At 42.4% G+C, this 17805-nt stretch overlaps 1 protein-coding gene across 3 annotated transcripts in view; it reads left to right on the forward strand.

Annotated features, from left to right (window-relative positions):
• Positions 1-17805, forward strand: part of ENAH (ENAH actin regulator) — a 204082-nt gene that overhangs the window by 63903 nt on the left and 122374 nt on the right. The window lies entirely within an intron of this gene.

Raw genomic sequence — 17805 nt, forward strand, 5'->3', positions numbered from 1 at the left:
TGCAGCTCAGTTCCCTTCAAAATTGCGCCATTCCAGTTCTTGTCCCCCATTTAGTTATTTTCTTAGTGTCGGCTTTCTTTTTGGTGAGGGCATCTTTTGCAGTTAATTTTGTTAGACTGATAACTAAATGGCACTGTTGCCATTGTGATATGTGGAAGTTCCTTGCAGAATGCCCTACAATAATGAAGTCTACTGCTGTCTCAGCAACTAATTCTCCATTGTTTCTCAAGGTCTAAACTTGAACCAGAAAATCTCTGAAGTAGAAACTGAAGGGGGGGATTTTTACAATCCCAGCAGAACCAGTGCGGTATACAGAGCACTGAGCAGTACTTGTGCAATCACAGGGTACCCAGCAGAACCCACTGCCATTGTGGCAATGTCAGCCAAACAGGACTGATATCAAGCACAGACTCACACTCCAAGCAAGGGGGAGTGGGTTGGAAGCCCAGTAGAACCAGTGCAAGGTACACTGCCCAGCAAACCCAGTGTCTTCTGTTCATAATATTAACAAAGGTTTGCTACTGTACTTAAATACATTCTGTCACCGACCAGGATAGGAATGAGAAAGTCTTGAGACCAAAATGTGAAAATAAAGGGGGGGGGGGGAATGAAAAAATAGGCAGAGACAGAAATAAATGAGAAAAATGTAGAAAAAGAGATAAATTGAGAGGGAAACGTGTCAAGCATCGATATTTCGCAATAATCAAGCTTTTGTTCTTTAATCAAAGACTTGTTTTATTGAAAATTCCCTTGACTTGCTCCAAGGACGGATTCCTTGAAAGTAATGGCATACATAGGATTGAATAGTATCTTATAGACAAACTTCAAAAGGCAGGGTTAAAGATAACTTCAAAAGAATAACATAAAGATGCAAATTGCATTGGAGATTCAAAGGCTACTCTCTAGTATCTCTTTTATGACTTCAGAATATTAACGTCTCCATTTCTCATTCATTCTCTGCTAGTTGATAAGGCATGGCTGTGTGAATCTGGGGGAGAGGCATTCTACACCATTAATACAAGGTTACACTAAACATCCTGGATCCAGATGGATTTATTATGAATCCATGGGGGGGGGGAGAGAAGGGGGGAAGAGAAGAAAGGTATGGATAAAACCAACACTTAGAAATAGTATGCTTGACATACTGCGGCCCCCCCAAAGATCTTCGGAGTTTGGAAGGGTGAACATTATAAAACTTTTTTATTAAGTCCGGTGCTTTGACATGTGAGCCCTCTACCCACTTGTAGTGGGCCGGTAAAAAACTGCTTCCATCGGATCAGAAAATACAAAAAACCCTGTTTTAGCTTAGCATCTAATATCTCTTTAACTTCATGGTGACTCTGATCCCCAGTCGGGATAGGTTGTGGAGTTTGAGGTCGAGGGTGCCAAGACGTAGCTCCAGGGTCTCGTCGGAGTAGACTGCAATGAAAGATAGGGTGTATTTTACTAAACATTTTGGGTAATTCAAGTTTCACTGTCACTTTATTGATCACTCTTTTGATACGAAAAGGTCCCAGGAATTTGTGTGTGAGTTTCTTAGAGGGTTGGGGTAACGGTAAGTTCTTAGTAGATAAAAAGACGGTCTCTCCCACTTTAAAATCCCAAACCGGGGTATGGCCTTTGTCATAGTGTCTTTTGTAGGTTTCTTTGGCTGAGTCCAGATTTTCCTGGTTAACCTTCCAAACTTTCCCTAGCTTTCCCCACCACTGTTCAAAGGATGAAGGTACTTCTGGTGTTACTTCCCCCAGTAATAGCGAGAACGGTTTTCCTTTGTACCCATTCACTACTAAGCATGGAGAGTTTTTTGTGGAGCTGTTATTGTATCCATATTCTGTGAACAGCAGGAGCTCTACCCAATTTGACTGCTGATAGTTCACAAAACATCTTAAATATTGCTCTAATAGCGTGTTCACCCTCTCCATCTGTCTGTTTGAGGGTGGTAAACTGAGTTTAATCCCTGTTAGATTCTGGTCAAATTACAAAACACCCGCCAGAAGTTGGCAACGAACTGCAGGCCCTGGTCACTAATTACCTTATCCGGGAATGAGTGTAATTTAACCACGTGTTGAAAGAACAGTTGTGCTCTTTTTAGCCGTGGGAACTTGGGTGCAAGGGATGAAATGAGCTTGTTTTGAGAACGTGTCTACTATTACTAAAATTACAGTTTTCCCTTGTGACATGGGTAGTTCCACAATAAAATCCATTGACCACGGTCTGGTAGCTGTCTCCAAAGGTTGTAACAATCTGGGGGTTTTCCCTCCCTTTCTCTTTGCCATTAGGCATATTGGGCAAGAGGCCACATAATTGGAAATGTCTTTCTTCATGAATGGCCACCAGAACTGTCGGTTCACTAAGTGTAGTGTTTTCACATATCCAAAGTGTCCTGAAAGTTTATTATTGTGAAAGAATTGCAGTACTTCTTTTCAAAGACTTTCCGGTACATAAAGTTTACCCTCTTTGTACCAGAAGCCTCCTTCTCCCTCCGTGACTCCCTCTGGTTTGTTGTCTCCCTGCTTTTCCACTTTGCTGATTAATCTTTCTCCTCCCCACTTTTCTTCTAGGTTTTCGCATTTTGCCTTGGAGCGGGTAGTTACGGCCCCTCCTATCTGGCTTGGTGGGATGATGGAGTCAATCACTTCTTCCCTCTGGTTATTATGTTGAGGGAATCTAGACAATGCATCAGCTAGAACGTTTTTGGAACCCGGGATGTGTTTTAAAGTAAAGTCAAATTTGGCAAAGAAGCCCACCCACCGGATTTGTTTTTTGGTTAGTTTTCTTCGTCCTGTGAGAGCTTCCAAATTCTTATGATCTGTCCAGATTTCGAGTGGAACCCTCACTCCCTCTAACCATGATCTCCATGTTTTTAAAGTGAAAGTAACTGCGAAAGCTTCTTTGTCCCAAACCGATCAATTTCTTTGTTCATGAGTGATTTTTTGGGATATGTAGGCACAAGGCTTTAAAGCCCGTTTTCGTCAGGTTGCATCAGTATTGCTCCTACGGCGACGTCACTAGCGTCACATTGCATCACGAAGGGTTTTAATTCATTTGGATGAATTAGAATAGGTTCACTCGCAAATAGTCTTTTCAATTTATTGAATGCCTCTTGGCGGTTAGCCGTCCATTCTAGTTTAGCTCCCAGCGGTTTGGCTTCTGGACCCTTCCCTTTTGTTTTCAGGAGATCTGTTAAGGGCAGCATTGTGTGTGCGAACCTTTGTATAAAATTACGATAAAAATTCACGAATCCGAGGAAGGATTGGAGCTGTCTATGTTTCCTCAGGGGTTCCCAATCTAATACTGCTTGGATCTTAGCCGGATCCATGGCTAGCGTTCTCTCAGACACCTGGTATCCTAAATAGTCCAGCTCTGTCTTGTGAAATTCACATTTGGATAGTTTGTCCTACAGTTGATTCCCACAGAGGGTTTTCAACACCTCCCGGACTAATTTTACATGGGACTGCAAGTCTTTGGAATAGATAATTATGTCATCCAGGTACACCACTACCCCTTTGTAAAAGTACTGGCGTAGGACTTCATTTATAAAGTTCATGAAAACCCCCGGGGCTCCTTGTAATCCAAAAGGCATGACCAAATATTCAAATTGTTCCATAGGCGTATTAAATGCGGACTTCCATTCCTCTCCCTCTTTTATGTGCACAGGAAGTAAGCATTCCATAAGTCTAATTCAGTGAAAATCTTTCCCTCGGACACCGTGCTGAGTAGGTCCTTTATCAGAGGTATGGGGTATGCATGAGAAGTGGAAATCCCATTAATCTCCCTGAAATCCTTGCAAAGCCGAAGCCCCCCGTCTTTCTTTTTCCGGAAAAGCACTGGGGCGGCGTGGGGTGCGGTGGCGGGTCTTATAAAACCTCTCCTTAAGTTTTTGTCCAAAAACTTTCGTGACTCGGCTTTTTCGGCCCACCCCATCAAGTACAGTTTAGCTTTCGGGAGCTCCTGTCCCGGGATCAGTTCAGTGGCACAGTCAGCATTCCTGTTTGGGGGGGGGGGGAGTTCATTTGCTTCCTCTTCACTGAACACTCGTTTTAAGTCTCCTTAGGGATCGACTGTACTTCCTCAATGGTTAAGCATAGCTTCTCGTTCCTAGAGGGTGGTTCTGGGCCCCAATCTCCGTTCCAATGATGGTGTTCACACCTTTTATCTATAAAGTCTATGATTTGTTCCCCCCACTTTATATCAGGTTCGTGTTTGGCGAGTCACCCTACCCCTAGCACAATGTCAAAAGATGAAGAGGGGGCTATCACAAATATTTCCGTATCCCAGTGGTCCTCTGTTCCCACTGGTACTTCTTGGGTTTGCTCAGTGCAAGGCTCCCCTCTCATTATAGTTCCATCCATTTGTTCAAACTGTATTAGGTGAGGTAACGGGCTCTTATGGAGTCCCAAGGCTTCTACCAATTTGGTCGTAATTACGTCTCTAGTACACCCTGAGTCGAGCAGCGCTCGAGCATGAATAAATCTCTTTAGTTTGGGGTTTAACAGAGTCAAAGGGACAAAAAATAAAGTTCCAGTTATTCTCACCCCTACTGGTGCCGTTAGTTCCGCGACCTGCTGCTCGGCACCTCTCAGTGCAGGTTGTCCCCGTTTCCTGCCGGCTCATCATCCCAGGATGTTTTACTCAGCTCATTGATGATGATGGTTTCCTCTCTCAGAGGGGTTGCGCTGGCGATACTCCCTTTCACCGACTCCTTCGGTTGACTTTCAGTCTTCTTCGCCTTGGGCACTCCGGGTTTCAGAGTAAGGGGGGGGGGGGGCTCGAGGTCGTTCCAGGTAATTGGCGGCTGAGTGGTTTAGGTCTCCACACCGAAAACAGCATCGGGGAGTAGTTGGCTTAGTAGCTCCCCCAGCTGTACTGGCCTTTTCTCCATCTCGTTTCATGTTGGTTTCAACTTTGCCTGCTAGTTGCACCCACCCTAGCAGCATGGTGGGGCGTGCTTGCTGCAGAACCCGATTCAACATGCTTGCATTCAGGCCGCTCTGGAACTGCTCTATCTTCATTTGCTCGTTCCATCCACAGATTTTGGCCGTGTTAGCTCGGAACTCGGCGGCGTACTCACGCACGGACTTGGATCCTTGTTGTAGGTCTCGCAGGGTGGTGAGGGCCCTAGTTTCTTGTAGAGGGTCCTCGTACTGGTTTAACAGTGCCAAAAGGAATGCGGCCACTGTGTCCAGCTCGGAACTTCTGGTCTCGTATAGGCTTACGTATCATCGTTTCGCAGCCCTTTTCAGCTTCGACCCCAGGTAGTCCACTCTGCTGAACTCGTCAGGGAAGGTGTTTCCCCAATGATGCATGAAGCTATTTGCTTGAATTGAATTGCTTGAATTCTTTTGGATCTCCGTTGAAGGTGGCGTCTAGCTCTCTTTCTCTCCCATAATCATGGGGAGTGAGGAGCAGCGGAGGTGGCGGCAATGGCGGTTGTCTCACTGGAGGAAGTATTTGCCCTTCTCTTGGGTCTAGTGGCTGCAGCACTCTAGTTGCCTCCTCATCTCTTGAGCCATGAAAGTAGCATTGGCTTGCATTTCATCTCTCAGGCATTTAGCCATTAAAGCCATCTCGTCTCTTACTATCTGGAAGAGCCCCCTGTCATCAGGATCGGGTTCTTCCTCCTCGTCTGCACATAACTGATCTCTGTCACCCCCGTCCTCATCCTCCTCATCCGGTCTCGGTTGTTCTCGGTCATTTTGACCACCTCCTCCACTCGCTCTTGAACCGTCCTGGTCACTCTTCTCCCGCTTTTGAACGCAGGAAGGGTAGTGCCAGGATCGCTTCTCTCCAAGCTGGCACCTTGTCCATGAGGGTGGTGGATGTTCAGGGGACCCGCACTTTAGGAGTGATGAACAGTTGCTGGATATGCAGGGGGGATCCTCTCCTCGTGGCTCTTCGAGCGTCGAGGATGTGCCAAGGGGGTGTTCGCACCCTGGCACCGTCTCTTCTAGGCTCACCTCGCAGTCTGTCCAAAGTTATAGGGAATCTTCCGTTGTCTGGAGTTCTTTCTGCCATATGGTCAGAAAGTTGCCAGTTCGGTTAAACTCCCTAGTGAGATTACTTCCAAAATGTCAAGCATCGATATTTTGCATAATCAAACTTTTGTTCTTTAATCAAAGACTTGTTTTACTGAAAACTCCATGACTTGCTCCAAGGATGGATTCCTTGGAAGTAATGGCATACATAGTATTGAATAGTATCTTATAGACAAACTACAAAAGGCAGGGTTACAGATAACTTTAAAAGAATAAAATGAAGATGTAAATTGCGTTGAAGGTTCAAAGGGGCTACTCTCTAGTATCTCTTTTATGACTAAGGAATGTTAACGTCTCCATTTCTCACACATTCTCTGCTAGCTGATTAGGCATGGCTGTGTGAATCTGGGGGAGAGGCATTCTACACCATTAATAGTTTACACTAAACATCCTGGATCCAGATGGATTTATTATGCATCCACAGGGGGGAGGGAGAGAAGGGGGGAAGAGAAGAAGGGTGTGGATAAAACCAGCACTTAGAAATAGCATACTTGACAGGTTGCTTTGTCTTGCTATGGCACCCTAACTACTGCTTTGCAAGATCTGGCTGAGCTGGGTACAAGGAAAGGGGGAGAGAAAGGCTAGAGTAGACTATTGGAGAAAATGAGCTGCAGGCTGGCAGTTACTGAAGCAGCTGTCAGTGTGACAGCTTGGTTGTATGATCTGTTAAGCAAGTTTGCTTCAGTCTGGAAAATGAGTGGGAAACTGGACTAAAACAAATGAAATGATTTTTAATGGGAATAATTGTAAAGTTCTGCATTTAGGTAGGAAAAATCCAGTGCACAATTATAGGATGGGAGCAATGTTCTCTCTAAGCTGCAGAGTCTTGTGAACAAAAATTCTACTTTGTGAGTTACTGGTATTAAAGTTGTGAGCTATTGCGTAAATTATTGTGCTCTGGGGTCATCCTTCCTGCGCTTAGACAAAAATCTGTGAACTGGAGGCTAAAAATCAGTGAGCTAGGTCACACTAACTCAGCTTAGAGGGAAGAGACTTGTCTTGGCAGTAGTCTGTGCAAAAAGGATCTAGGGGTCTTAGTGCCGTAACTAAAAAGGCAAATGCGATTTTGGGCTGTATCAACAGAAGTACAGTGTCCAGATCACACAAAGTGATAGTATAACATTACTCTGCTCTGGTTAAATGTTGAAACAAAGACTAGAGCAGAGGTGGCCAAACTTTCTTACTGTAAGAACCACACAGAATAAATGTCAGATGTTTGAGAGCCGCACGACATCGGTGTCAGATGTTTGAGAGAAGGAAGGCAGGAAAATAGATGGGGGTGGGATGAAGAGGTAGAGAGAAAGCAACCATGCATTCTCCAAGCTGCTAGCTGGCTTGGCTTGGAGAAGTGATTTAAAGAGACAGATGCCTTTTCCAAGCCAGCCAACAGGGCAGTGGGGGCTTCAAGAGCCACACAGAGTAGAGTATTGTGTTCAGTTTTGGGCACCCCAATTTAAGTAGGATATAGACAGAGCCTTTTTTATAGAAAAAGCCCAGCAGGAACTCATTTGCATATTAGGCCACACCCCCTGACACCAAGCCAGTTGGAACTGCGTTCCTGTTCAAAAAAGCCTTTGATATAGACAAGCTGGAACATGTCCAGAGGAGGGCAACAAAGATGGTGAGGGGTCTGGAGACCAAGTCCTATGAGGAAAGGTTGAAGGAACTAGTTATGTTTAGCTTGAAGAGGAAACCATTGAGAGGGGTGATAAGATCACCATCTTCAAGTCCTTGAAGGACTGTCATATAGACAATGACACAGAATTGTTTTCTTGTTGCCCCAGAAGATCAAACCAGAACCAATGGGTTGAAATTAATTCAAAAGAGTTTCCCACTTCCTGACAGAGTGGTTCCTCAGTAGAAAGGCTTCCTCAGGAGGTGGTGGTCTGTCCTGCTTTGGAGGTTTTTAAACAGTGGCTAAATGGCCATCTGACATCAATGCTGATTCTATAAACTTAGGCAGATCATGAGAAGGAGGGCAGGAAGGGTTACATCAGTGCTTAGTTCTCGTAGCCTTTTCATACAAGCCTAGGGAAATGCTGTTTGCTACTTTGGGATCAGGCAGTATTTTTTCTCCAGGCAGGTGTTGCCAGGGATCCTGGAGGTTTTTTTTTTTTGCGGGGCGCATCTTCTGGGTGTGGAGCAGGTGTCATTGGGGGTGAGTGGGGAGAGGTACAGGGAGTTGGACTAGATGAACCTGGAGGTCCCTTCCAGCTCTATGATTCTTAGAGAAAGGAAAGTTTAGTCAATCTAAGGAGTCAGATTTAAAGGGCATGGTCAAACAGGCATAGCTGCCAGCCGTTTCCCTGTTGCACTCACCCCAGCAGAAGACAAGTCAAAGACAGGGTAAATCAGGGATGTTAAATTCATTTGTTATGAGGGCCAGATCTGACATAAATGAGACCTTGTTGGGCTGGGCCATGTGTGTCATAAAATGTAATCCCAGGTAGCGGACATATAAACGTTATAAAGGACACAGACAAACAAATTAAAGATTTTTAAAAACTTAAAACATGATTAATACATTAACACTTGTTGGTCTTAACAGTGCTTTCTTTGTATCTCTCTCATGAGATCCAGGGAACTGAGTAGGGGTGCCAATCCCCAGGTAGGGGCAGGGGATCCCCCAATTTGGAGGCCCTCCCCTTGCTTCAGAGTCATCAGAAAGTGTGTGGGGGGAAATGTCTGCTGGGCACTCCATTATTTCCTTTGGAGACCAATACCCATAAGGTATAATGGAGAATTGATCTGTGGGTATCTGGGGAGCAGTTTTTTAAGATAGAGGCACCACATTTTCAGCATAGCATCCAGCGCCTCTCCCCAAAATATCCTCCAAGTTTCAAACAGATTGGACCAGTGGTCCAATTCTATGAACCTCAAAAGAAGGTGCCCCATCCTTCATAATTTCCAATGGACGGAAGGCATTTATACGGTGTGCGGTCTCTTTAAATGTGATGGCCAGAACTCCCTTTGGAGTTCAATTATGCTTGTCACACCCTTGCTCCTGGCTCCACCCCCAAAGTCCCCAGATATTTATTGAATTGGACTTGGTAACCCTAGAACTGGGCAAAGGAAACTCTGGCTCTTGCTTTCCTTCCCCAGGGGACTAGGAGCAGGAGGAGCCTCAGGCAACAGAAGGAAGAGAGGCTTGGCTTAGTAGCTCTGCTGTGCAACTGAGAGCCTGGCAAAGCAAGCTCTTCCTCCCTCCTTCCACTCAAAGGGAGGAGCCTCAGCCAATGGAGAAAATAGAGGCTTGGCAAGCGTTCTTGGCCATCTAATTTTTCCATTTTTTAAAAAAAAGCTATCAGAGATACAAACATTTACTTATTTATTTTCATGTAAATATCCCTAATTCTGGAGTGATAGTTCCAGTTAATTTGTGTGAGAGGAGGGAAATGTTGAAACAAATACCCTGTGGTTGTTGGAAGAAAGCTAAAGAGAAGAAATTGTTCAGTGACACACTTGCATTTATAGAGGCCTTACCTAATATGAAGTTGTAATATGATCTTAAAATCAAAATGTTTCATATTCAGACTTGGGTGAGGGGAAGTATCAAGCTTTTTGATGGTTTAAGGATTTTATTTGTAGTTCTAATAAAGTGAATGCTTTAACAATGATTGGTAAGTTGATCAAATATCATTTCTTTTTGTGACTGGTCAAATTGCTAACCATAGACAAAGCAGATATATAGCTAGTAGTCAGGGTGAGTTCTGAAAAGGTAGTGATTGGGTGGAAAAGAAGATAGACTGAAGAGCAAAAGAGTAGGTTTCTATCAAGACTGTTCTTGAATTCTGCCTGCATGACCATGAAACTAGAAGTAACTATCAAGACTGTTCTTGAATTCTGCCTGCATGAGCATGAAACTTTTCCTTTCCAGACTAGCATTTTGAATTTATATCTTCACGACCCTGCCTGTGGAGAAAACATGGTAGATTTGAAAGTGTACGATAGATTTTGTGGAAGTTTTCCTCTCTTGAAGCTGCCTGAGTTTTGCTGTGGGTCTGCTACATTTTTAGAATGGGTTCAGGAAGGAAAGAATTATAGCATAAGGCTAAGCTTTCAGCTGTATGTTTATTTTAGGGAACCAATGGATTCTTTCAAGACTACTCTCTGACTTAATTAGAAATTGAGAGTATTGCTTTCAAGCTTCTAGTCTAGCTGTGGTCTTGAAGTTTGTGTGAAATACCTGTTGCATGGTTATATGTTGACCATGAGAATTTTAAGAATGGCTGACATAGAGAAGCAAATAATTATGCAGCTGTCTACAGCAATGTAAGTACATGTCAAGTACATGTCAATAGCTTTTGTTTGTAACAGCTTAAAGGTACTAAGGAATCACAGACCTTTAAAGCTCCAGATGAATTTTATAGTATCTGAACTATTACTTCCTATGCCAGCATATGGAAGACTCTGTTTTGGATATTCTTGTATACTAGAAGTTGTTCAGATTTTTATTTAAGTTATACAAAACCCTAGGGGGAAATGCTTTGTTTTCCTGAATCAAGTCCTAAAATTACAAAGGCAGAATGAAAGCTATTAAAAGCAGTAGGCATGTTTCACATTTCAGGAGATGAAAATGCCTAATATAGTAGTGGTTAAGCTAAGCAGACTCTATCGGATGCATAGAATCATGACTTGAATAAATGATAATCAAATTTTATTTAATTTGTACTTAATGTATGTCTTTTTCTACAGTATTTTCCCCTAGGGAAAGATTAGAAATGGTGTGTTCTTCTCACAGGTCAGACAAGATCCTACAGTCAAAAAACTTACCAGTTTTTTTTCATTCCTCACTTTTCAGTTCTGGGATTATCAGTTTTCTGTGAGTTTGATGAAGCAGAAGTACAATTTGAATTAGTATTATGCAGAAGATGCTTAATACAGCTAAATTGGAATTACTGCTTCAATGGAAATAACTGTACACCTTTCAGTGTAGATGAAGATATGGCTCAGGATGAAAATATAGCTCAGTTTGTATCTGGAAGATCTATCCCTTCCCATTTACTAATATCTGTATTAGAAAGATAACAAAGTTACCGTTTTGAAGAACTACTTGTATCAGCTTCCTTTAAGCACAATATGCAAAGCTGTTCCTTGAATAGCATCTAGTTTCCTGTAGGTAATGTTTAAGAAATAAACTAAAACATTTTAAAAAACAGAAATCCTTTTTTTTCCATAGTAGAAAGAAATTACAAAGTGCCATTCATTTTCTTGAATATTTCTTGAATATTTTCAAATCCTGTTGCGTTTATGGAAGAAACGGAGTGCATGGTGTGAAATTAGATGTGTTTAACTCAGTCCTTTAGGGCTAAATTAGACTGTGAAAGAGTCATACTGTGAGGAGACAGAAAGTTGTTTAAAGTCCCCTTATGACTTAGGTGGCATTTAACATTTTCCTCTTATTTTATGTGCCTTTGGCATGGCCTGAGTTAGGTCTTATAATGTCCCTTTTGCCCATTCCCTGGTAGCCAATGCATATTTTGTCCCAATTCTTCACTGACAGGCTCATATGTCTTCATGGGAGAGCATGATTGTTGAAAAGTAACATTCTTCAAGTTATTTTGGATTTTCAGAACATCGTTGGCACTCCATGTGGGTCACACGAATTTAGGAATCAACTTTCCCAGGATCAGTAATGGAAAGGAGAGAGATGATGGTTTCATATGTCTCTCAGCCTTCTGCCAATCTGTTGTACTTAGACATGATGAATTAAATTGAAATTCTGTCCTTCAAGATAACTGAAATTACCCTTTTCAACTTTCTGGAAAAGTAATTAAATATTACTTTGTTCTAGCTAGGCTTTGTGTGGCTTATTTTTTCATTTGGCTTATTACTGACAGTGTAAATGCCATTAGGCTATTGATTCGATGTGTCTTCCATTTATAGTATGCATCTTCAGAGCAGCCTCTAAGTGCATTTGGAATGAATAACATAGCTGACATATGTTGGTGTTCTCTAAAATCAGCCTTAACTAAAATAACTTCCTCTTCTTAGATCTGTACTCAGGGATATTAAGTATGTGGCAGGGTACTGGCAGTGAAATTCTAAAACAACTACTGATGAATGTTAGTAAGTGCCAAAGCAGGATGAAGACAAAAGTAATGACTGTTGGGGAATTTTGCAACTTCAAGATTGACAATGAAGAAAATGAAATTGCGCAAAAATTTCTATTCTCCCTCAGAGGCAGAGGACGTATGGTGTTTCCATCATCCTATTAGAGAGGCTGGAATTTTTTAAAACTTCCTCTTCCTGTGTAGTGTGGAAACTCCCCTTTGCCAGTTCCTTTTCTGCCTTGATAGGGAGAGCAATGTAGGATAGGTTCCTGTCCTGTTTGCTTCTAATGTATTGCTTAACTTTTATTTTCCTTCCTCTTCCACTTCTTTTTCAACTATTATTGCCTACCTTTATACCTCTTACCTTCTCTCTTTTCCCTGTTCCTTTCTCTCTTTCCCCTCCCCTCTTCCTGAGAGGGATTTGTGTCATGGTGGCTTAGTTGGCCGTTGGAAATAGCTGCAGTAAGAAGACATAAGAACATAAGAGAAGCCGTGTTAGATCAGGCCAATAGCCCATCCAGTCCAACATTCTGTGTCACACAGTGGCCAATATATATATATATATATATACACACACACACACACACACACATACACACACACACTGTGGCTAATAGCCACTGATGGACCTCTGCTCCATATTTTTATCTAACCCCCTCTTGAAGGTGGCTATGCTTGTGGCCGCCACCACCTCCTGTGGCAGTGAATTCCACATGTTAATCACCCTTTGGGTGAAGAAGTACTTCCTTTTATCCGTTTTAACCTGTCTGCTCAGCAATTTCATCAAATGCCCACGAGTTCTTGTATGGTGAGAAAGGGAGAAAAGTACTTCTTTCTCTACTTTCTCCATCCCATGCATTATCTTGTAAACCTCTATCATGTCACCCCACAGTCGACGTTTCTCCAAGCTAAAGAGTCCTAAGCGTTTCAACCTTTCTTCATAGGGAAAGTGTTCCAGCCCTTTAATCATTCTAGTTGCCCTTTTCTGGACTTTCTCCAATGCTATAATATCCTTTTTGAGGTGCGGCGACCAGAACTGCACACAGTACTCCAAATGAGACCGCACCATCGATTTATACAGGGGCATTATGATACTGGCTGATTTGAGGAGCAGCCATGTCAACCTGACTGAGGGATGACTTTATGGATAACCTAAACCCTGGTGCCCACTTCGGGGCTGTGTGAGAGAGTTTCTCTGGAGCTGCCATGACCTTCAGGGTTGTCCCTGCTACCAGTAGTGTGCCTTTTATGGGTGACTTGCAGAAGTATGGGAGAAAGCAGCACTGGTCATCTGCTTCCTTAGAAGACTTACCTTGCCCCCCCTGTTGGCTGAGAGCGGTGGCCATGTCAGGACTGCAGTTTTGGCACAAAACGGAGCAGAATGGTGGTGCAGCTCTGTGGACGTAGCTATCCCTTCGGACACCACCCTCTCACCAGGAGACAAGCGAGACAAGCTGTACCTGAGGACCGAGTTCACAACCCTTTTTATTTTTAGCCTTTATACTTCTTGCTGTATGGAGGTTGAGAGGAGTTCATTCTTAGATCTTGGGTACTCTGCAGGTGTGACAGAGCTCTCTTGGCTTCTAGAAAAACATCTACTAGCAACATTTCATGGAAAGCTTTTCACAGATGGCGCAGATGAAAATGGGTTGACCGGTTACAGCCTTCCATCCAAGGAATCCTACAATTGCTACAAGATGGTCTTCAATCGGGCTTAAAACTATCTACACTCAGAAGACAAGGGGCAGCCTTAGCTTCAGGCCTTCATCAAGTCGATGGAGTGAGCCCTACTTCCCACCCTTGCATCCTCAGATTCTTGAGAGGATCCACTTTAAGATGCGGTCCTCAAATCCACATATTTCTGACCTAGCATCTCCATACAGTTCTCGCAGCCTTAACCAAACCCTTTAAGCCTCTTGGATCAGTTTCTTTGAAGTGGCTATGTATGAAAACAATTTTTTAAATTGCAGTTGGCATCCACCAGAAATAGGGGCCTTTTCAGTTAAATGTGACCTTTGTATTTTCCACAAGGACAAAGTGGTCTTACATATGGATCCTACTTTCCAACCGAAGATAATGTCTAGATTACATAGGTCCCAGGAAGTGTTTCTACATTCTTTCTGTCCTGCTCCCAAACATCCAAAGAAGTGTTCTTGGCATACTTTAGACATGAGGAGAGCACTCAGAATCTATCTGCATTGAACAGAGCTCATCCGAAAGACTGACACAATGTCCGTTAACATCACTGCTCCTAACTTGGGAATGTGAATGTCTAAATCAGCCATTTGTTGTGCCATTCAACAGTGCATCACAGAGGCTTACAAGGCTCTCAACATACTCGTTCCTCTAGGCATAACACATCTCATTCTGTTAGGACTCCAGTGCAGCTTTCAACAAGAATGCATCAGTAGAGGATGTGTGCAGGGCAATCACTTGGTCCTCAGTTTTGACTTTTGTGCATCACTACAAGTTGAATATATATGATTCAACAGATGCAGCCTTTGGGAGAAGAGTCCTGCACCATATACTTCCTGATTAGGGTAATTCCAACCCTTGACTTTCCTACTGCTCTGGGAGTGCCAAAGATGTCCTCCGCCACTGAGGGAGAATGACCCTTGGCACTTACCATGAGGGGTCCTTTTCAGAGGAAGGACATCTTGCCCTCTCTTTCTGTCACCCTTTCACTGTTTGCATTTTATACTGTGCATTAACTTCTTTCAACTCTGCTGGACTGTAATGTTTCTCTGAACCTTTTCTACAGTTTTGTTATTTAGCTCCTATAGCATTTGTTCTGTGTATTGTGTTTTTAAGAGTAGTGGAACTGCTTTCTTGGAGTTTCCTGTACTGAGAAAGGAGAGTTTCTACACCACTCCTTTCTTCTGAGGAGAAGGACCCCTCACTGTAAGTGCCAAGGGTTGGTTCTTGGTTCTATCACTGACCAAATAGGAGATTGCACCTAAGAAATTAGAAGGAGATTGAAACTCAGGAGGACAGTCATGAAGGAGCTAGAAAAGATCCTTAAGGATGTGTTGCTGGTGCCCAAGATCAAGTTAATTCATGGCATAATATTCCCATTACTGTGTATGGCTGTGAAAGTTGTACAATGAAGAAAGCTGACTGGGAAAAAGCAGATTCCTTTGAAATGTAGTGTTTGAGGGGAGTTTTACAGATACAATGGAATGCCAAAATGACAAATTAGTGAGTTCTAGACAAAATCATGCCTGAACTCTCCCAAGAAGCTAAAACGACTAAACTGAGGCTACTGTATTTTGGCCACATTATGAGGAGGCAAGAGTCACTGGAAAAGACAGCCATGCTATGAAAAGGCAGCAGGAAAGAGGACAATCCTACATGAGATGGATTGACTCAGTAAAGGAATTCATCACCCTCAGTTTGCAGGATGTGAGAATAGATGTTAATGAAAGATGTTGTGGAGGACATCAATTCATAGAGTTGCCATAAGTCGGAAGCAGCTTGATGACACTTAACACACACATGCATGCACACACAGTTTTCTAAATTTTGATCTTATATTCTTCATTGTAAATTGGAATTTGGAGAAATAAAAAAGAAATTAAGACCATAAAATCAGTTTGGAGTTTTGTGGTTTTGGAAGCAACAAAATATTATTCATTCTGTTGATTAACTGAATTCACTTAAGGTGCACACAAATAGGCAGGGTAAGCTGTTTGTTTTTGCCGTCAAGATCAGCAACAGAATTGTGATGGAGAGATCACTAAAATTCATTGTGCCTTTTACCACAATGTGGGACATAATCTTAACTGACAGATAAATATTCAACTAACCTAGAAAAAAATCTAGAGCTTTTTTTGGTTGATGCCAACATTTTGAATTTGAATCAAGGAAGCTAACATGTACTATGTTCACAGCAGTGTTAGCAGCAAGCATAAGTGAGAAATGCATCAGTGCTGTTGCATTTATATTTGACAAACAGAGGGATCCATCCTTTTTGTTGCTTCTCTGTCTTCTCCTGCCCCCTTCAACCTTTTCTCTCCCATGTTCACCCTCAGTGCTCCTCTCACTTTTCTTGCCTCTCAGTGTCCCTTTCCCTTCCTCCCCACCCCCTCAAATTTTCCTTCCCTGTTCTTCCATTCTTCCTGGGTTCCCTGGTGGTAGCAGCTCTGCCCACCACTGCGTCCTTCCCTGCTGTTTTCTCTGCTGGCTGGCACATGTGCCTGCCTACCTGTTTCCTGGCTTGGTCATCTACCCTCCTGAAGCATCTTAACTGCCTGCTGGGCTCACTCAGTGGTGGCTTTCCAGCCCTCTCCACTACCTCCTCTGTTTCTTCTGTCACCTTTGCTAACAGCAGTGCCTTTGGACTGGTATGGCTGGTTTGGGCTATTTATGGGGCTGCTAAGTAACCTTCAAAATGGTGGCTGAGATTTCGTACTCTATCATCGTGAGATCTTGGCTCTTGCCTTCCCCTAGGACATTAACTTCTTTAAAGTTTAAAAATTCCCATCAACTATTTCCTTTTCAAATCTGGGGGCTGACTCAGATTTCTAGAAATATCCCTTTCTGTCTATCACGTGGGTTTTTGGAACCACATCCTGAGGTTGAGGTTTAGCATTAGATGTATGATGGTGTTCTTGGTGATTTGGTGGAAATCTATCTAGTTTTGTATAGTAAGCCAGTTTGGTAAGGTATTTTTCAAAATAGCAGAGTTCTATCTTCCACAATAGTAATATTCTGAATTACTACTGTTGTGTCTTTCAAAAGCAATGCTAGGCACACTGATTGTAGTAAGATGGTGGGTTTTTTCTTCTTCCGCAACGTTGTCAATTTTTTAGCTGTGTAGAAATGCACTCTTGCACAGTTTCTTTTTAAATCACATGCAAAAAAGTTTAAAGTCTAGACAATGTTCTGCTTTTGTCAAGCATTTCTAAGAGAGTACTTTATGTTCAAATTTTTGCATATTCAACACTAGCATTTGCTTGCTTTTAGAATGCCTGTGTTTGTTTGTACCATGTGTTAGCTCTTCAAATAGCACAGCAGATTTTAATTTTATTCTACAAATATGATTGCTTTAATTCTAAGGATGCATTTTAGAGCTTGAGAAGAGGAGGTTGTGGCTAAATTAGATGGCTTGTGTCTCACCATCCTTTATGGATGGCATCAGATGACTGACCTAACCCTTTCCTTGCTTAAATAAGGGCATTGTACACTGGCCATTTCTGTTGATCTAGAAGTGGAAGGATTGTTGAATCTAAAAAAAGAGCTAACCAAATAACAGCTGGGAAATATGCGTCAAACACCACAAGCTAGCTTGTCTCACTCATGACAGATGTCCTTGTGTTTTTCTTTGAAGCTGAATTATGTTGACATTCATTATTCGTGATTTTTCATTCTTAATGTCAGATTTTAGTGCAGTATTTCTTGGTTGTGTTTTGTTGAAGTTGTTCTGAGATATTTTAGAGTTGATGGAAGGATGGAGATCAAATGGGTAGCGCTTTGAAAAACATGATAATGTGTGTAACCACTTTTATTGCATTAAGTATGGTGTTGACATTGAAACTGTCGATGAAGATAATTTTATAAGGAAATTTTGTCATTTTTAAATGGTCTTTCAAAGACAGTAATATCCCTTTTATGGTGAACTGATATTGTAGATGTGTGACATCTGTGGGAGATGTAATGCAGTCAAAATAAAGGAAATGTGTTGTTAAAGTTTTAGTATGTGCTCATGCCCAAGGAAT

The sequence above is a fragment of the Heteronotia binoei genome, chromosome 1 (genome assembly GCF_032191835.1).
Source record: "Heteronotia binoei isolate CCM8104 ecotype False Entrance Well chromosome 1, APGP_CSIRO_Hbin_v1, whole genome shotgun sequence".
Lineage (NCBI taxonomy): Eukaryota > Metazoa > Chordata > Lepidosauria > Squamata > Gekkonidae > Heteronotia > Heteronotia binoei.